Source organism: Cavia porcellus, unplaced genomic scaffold (genome assembly GCF_034190915.1).
Source record: "Cavia porcellus strain 051 isolate PalLab524CR breed Dunkin Hartley unplaced genomic scaffold, mCavPor4.1 scaffold_10, whole genome shotgun sequence".
Lineage (NCBI taxonomy): Eukaryota > Metazoa > Chordata > Mammalia > Rodentia > Caviidae > Cavia > Cavia porcellus.
In genome coordinates, this window is record NW_026947493.1 from 88,916,445 (window position 1) to 88,921,862 (window position 5,418).

The 5,418-nt window shown below is 34.0% G+C and overlaps 1 pseudogene; it reads left to right on the forward strand.

Moving 5' to 3' along the window:
- The first annotated feature begins 3,806 nt into the window (after positions 1–3,806).
- Positions 3,807–4,728, forward strand: LOC100736088 (olfactory receptor 4N2-like; annotated as a pseudogene).
- Positions 4,729–5,418: the final 690 nt, after the last annotated feature.

Consider the following 5,418-nt stretch of genomic DNA (forward strand, 5'->3'; position numbering starts at 1 on the left):
TGGGACATCTGATGCCTTGAAATGCAAAGATAAGTAATTATTTCAGAAATAGACTAACATGAAGTCAGAAACTGGCAACAACAGCAGTGTTTTACATGTTATCAATAATGTAGGTAGAGTTCCTCAGGACATTTAAAATTACTTTATTGGGGATACACGATGTTGGTTAAAATATTATTGGTTTGGGGAATATTAACACTTAGTCCCTATAACTGAAACAAGTGAGGGAAAAGAATTATATCAGGACAGAAATGTGATTCTGAGGGCTGCAGAGAAAGTTTTCAACAATTTTGTGACTCTATATAAGTCTATCTGTGACCTGATTCCTATGCCCAGAACTGGCTTAAGCATGTGATTTTACAGATAATGCCAGCAGACACTAATCTAATCCTTTCATGGCAGATTATCTCATAATCTTTCAGATTTAAGCTATTATTATTGCCCCAGAGATTCATTCCAAAGCAGGAACAGAGAATCTCTACTGCATTTTTCTTTATTATAAACTAACATTTCTCAATGTTTTCCTGGTTTAATTTTGTTTTAATTGGACTTGGATATGCTACTTATTAATGTCATTCTCTAATTATTAAAATTTCAAATCAACACATCTCATTACATGTGAAAAATTTCAAGATTGAATAGCTGTAATTAAATTTTTGATGATCTAAGAATGTAAACCAACATAGACAAATACCTAAAGTAAGGTTGTTTCTATGACATTCATTACTTTGCCTAGAAATCATGGCATTGAAAAGCTCCAGGGGCTAACAATTCTGTGCACTTGTAAAGTGCTTATTAAAGCCATTATCAGCATCAATATAAGGAAAATATTTGATAGATTTTAAATTAGATCAGCATTTCTCAGTATACTCTGAAATGGGTGAGTCTATTTGCCAGTGAATTATAAACTGTATAATGCATCACATTTCTATTTTGGGGAATTTGTAAAGCGTATCATTATTGGTACAGATATTTAATGAGAAATTTCATTCAAATATAAAGGTAACTAAATTTTAATAATATCAGCTCTAGGTAGACAAAATATCCAAGGGAATAGGACATAATTTAGAATGGTTATAGTATCTTTGAAGAATATTAAGAAAAATAATACTGCAACAGACATTGAATATTTAATTCTTCAAATATTTGAAATGAAGTAATTTCACTTACTATTCTCTATTCTTTTAGAAAAACAGTGCTTTCTCAGAATTCATGAGAAGGTAAGTGTGGGGATTAATAAAAGAGGAAAAAGTACAGAAGAGAAGAGAGTGAAAAAATATTTCAAATTTAAAAAAATACGGAAAATCAAAAACATAATTAGAAAGGATGCTAGTAAGGCAGAGAGGAGAGAAGTTAAAGGGGGATAGCTAGAAAACTACCATGAGAGAGAAAATGTAAAGGGTAGAGAAAAATAAGCCAACTGAAATATAAAACTGTAACTTAAAAATATAGAAATTAGATATTTATGGAAAAAGGAATCAAAGGTAATAAAAGAAGTACCTGTATTTATAAAGGAAGCATGGGAAAATAGAAAGAAAAGTGGGAAATTAAGTGGTTGTGGATGGGAAACAAGACTTCAAATACCCACTCCATGAATTTCCAACTTTACACTTTTAACATGAAGAGTCCATAGTGCCTCCTATGTGGCCTACAGGTGGAATGTGTGCCAGCACCATCATTCATTGCTCAATGCTTCCTGACCTGCTTCTACACCTACAGCATGGGATGTATTTTGTCAGCTGTAATGGAAATAAGATGTGGAGTAAAGGTAAGCATTCCAGCTTCTAAGTTTCTATTTCAACTTCCACTGACAGCAGTACTTCTCTTAATACAGTTAGAATAGAAAACATATTTGTAGAAATTTCTGTGCTTTTATTTTGTAGGTACTTGCTTCATCTTCTCTAAGAAATGTACAGCCTATGAACATGCATGTGCATGAGTATGATATGTGAATCCCAGGTGCCACAAAGAAGTGTAGAGACCAATACACAAAGAGAAGAGAGTGTATCAAAAAGAGTAAGTTGGAATGAGTGCCATATAATAAATAGTCAAGAGGAGAATGGAAATGGATAAAAGAGCATGAAATACAAAAGACACAATGGATGAACCTGAAACATTTCTACCCTTATACATTCATTGTATGGCCAATAGGCATCCTTAATTTCTGCAAAAGTGAGAAATAACTAACCACAACAATGTGAAAGATCCATGCAACTTAAGAGTAAGTAGTGATTCCTAATCTACTTTTCTAATAGGCTTTATGCACGAGTGATACATATTAAGGACTACAAATGTGTGGTTAAGTGAAAGAGAAAAAGAAACAAAGAAAAAAAGAAAGAAAAACAGAAACAGAGAGGGAGAGAAAGAGAGTGAGAGATAGAGAGAGAGAAAAAAGTAAGAAAGAAAGTAAAGAGAAGAGGAAGAAAGGAGTAAATAAGCCCATTTTTGGTGATGCAATAAGTAGATTTTTGTACTTTTTCTTAGGATACAATGTCTTCTTGCATATGTGTGTATATGTGCACATATGTTCAAATATGTGTTTTGTATGTCTGTATATGTCCATATATTATGCTATATGCTTTTTTGTAATTATAAAATTTAACCATGCATGGAAATCATGTATTAATTAACCTATTAGGATTATATTTACAAAGGCAAAATTTTGATGTCTCAAGTGGAACTACTATTGTAAACACTTTCTTACTTTTCTTAATACAGGAATTTGCTGATTCTTTTTCTTACTTTCCTTCTCCTTCACTTTCTATCTACTTTTAGTCAATCTTAAAGAAACTCTTTTTCTAGCTATTATTCACTCTTTATGAAGCAAAAATATTGTAATTCAAAGTGTGTGAGATATTGCTCTCTATGAAACAGATTGCAGTATTTTTCTCTTACTCAAAATGCTTCTGCTTTTAAAATTTGCAGCTCAACCATAAAACCTTTTGAATATGTACCAGCAACATATATACTTCATTTGTTAATTATGTATTCAATTTTCTATGATTTTATTTAAACTATAAAACTGAAAAACAGCACTTCAAAGAAGAGAACACAATAATAAACGATACTTGTAAAAATTCTACTTTATTGTTGTTTTCATGTTGGTAAATGATCATGTTCATCCCCTGTGATTGATATATTCCAAGTTTTGAAATCATTATTAAGATAAGCATAGAGAAAAGATATGAAGACTTTCTTTAAAAGAGACCACAAATCTTTTAGACCAGGTTGATGGTCCACTGTTCTATAGAGAAAATAAATACATTTCCAGAAACATGGTTTTTATTTTTTACTTTTTTGGGGTCGACATTCTTGTGGTATAATTTACATGTAGCAAAAATAAATTAATTGACATACAGTTCAATAATTTTGGTAAATAATCAGGCATGTTAAACCATGATAAGGCATTGAACATTTTTGTCATCTCTACAATTTTTCATTGTTTCTGCTGTTAATCCTCAGCCCATCAAAGTAGTTTCATACATGAGGGAAGGCTCATTCTCAATGAGAACACATTTTCATATTCAGGAAGGTCAGGAATAAATCTAGGGCAACTGCATTCCCATAAAAGTGATAGAATAGTTGAAGAAAATAAAAGATCTAAGCAGAAGACAGAGTGTGGCTTTATAACTGAACTTTTCCCAGTTATGAAATGTAGAAAGATAACAGAGAAGAGATTCTCAAATTATGGAGAGAGATGGTGTAATAAAGATGTGGTACATTTGCTTTTAGCTAAAGAAGATTTGATCTTGATGTAAGACATGGAAATGAACTGTCAGATCTCTGATATGCTGCAAGAATAGGATATGCATATGGAAAACAGCATGGAGGTAACAAAATTCATCCTCCTTGGTCTGACTCAGTCTCAAGAAATTCAGCTCTTGGTCTTTGTATTGATTTCAGTTTTGTACCTCATCATCCTCATTGGAAATTTCTTCATCATCCTCACCATAAGGTCAGGCCCTGGGCTCTCAGCACACCTCTATTTCTTCCTGGTAAATCTGGCCTTTCTGTATGCATCCTACTCCTTCACTGTGACCCCCAGGATGCTGGTGGACTTCCTGTCTGAGAAGAAGGTCATCTCCTACAGAGGCTGCATCACTCAGTTATTTTTCTTGTACCTCCTTGGAGGAGGGGAGGCCTTACTTCTAGTAGTGATGGCCTTTTACCACGACATAGCCATCTGCTGGTCTTTACACTATGCAGCTGTCATGAGCTCTGAAGCCTGCTATGTAGTGCTACTGGATCTGTGGCTTGGAGGCTTTGTTCACTCCATTATTCAGGTTGCCCTCATACTGCATTTGCCTTCCTTGGTCCAAACCAGCTGGAAAATTTCTTCTTTGATGTGCCACAGGTCATCTAGCTGGCCTGCACAGATACCTTTGTGGTAGAGCTTTTGATGGTCTTCAACACTGGCCTAATGGCCCTCCTGTGCTTGCTGGAGCTTCTGGCCTCCTATGCTGTCATTCTATGCCATGTACATAGCTCTTTGTCTGAGGGAAATATTAAGGCCATGTCCACATGCACCACGCATATCATAGTCATATTCCTCATGTTTGGGCCTGGCATATTCATCTGTACTCACCCATTCAGGGCTGTCCCTCCTGACAAGGTGGTGCCTTTCTTCTACACAGTCATCTTTCTTCTGTTGAATCCTGTAATTTATACACTTCACAACCAGGAAGTAAAACTTCTATGAAGAAGTTGTTTAATCTTCACATAGGGTGAGAAAAAGGGAACATGGAATAGGAAAATCAGGGACTGAAACAGCATCTGAAGTCAATTCATTTGCAAAATACTGCATTTATTGAGTACCTCCCACTGGTCAGGAGTATTCCAGACAATGTAGAAAGAATTATCCTTAAGGTAGATAAAGTTTTTGCTATGTAGACCATCCTCTAGTGGGAATAGATAGCTATTAAAATAGAAAATTATTACATGGCTTCTTTGAAATAAGCTAAAAGAAAAAGTGAAGCAATAGATTGTGTTTCTTGCTAGGAATAATTGATTGATTTTTCTTTTTCAAACAAATTTTCTTGGGATCTGATACTTTGGTTAACATAAGTAAACTGAAAGAAGCAACCATAATAAACCTCTGGAACAGCAATCTAGACAAATGGGAACAGACAGGGAAGAAATCTGAAGATGAAAATGAAGTTGGTATATTTGAGGAACTGAGAAAAGTTGAAGTTGGTGGGATATCATAGCATTATTATATATTAATATGAAAATGATTTAAAATATGACAATTATTAGAGTTGCAAATATTGCAAATGTACAAATAATATGTGGTCGACAAAGTCAATAGAAAGGCTTAATTTCATTATAATTGCAGTATGAAGACATTTTAAGTCTAGGCAACTGAGTGAGTTTTCTACCGTACGATCCAAATGATTTAGGGCTGTACATTTAAGATTT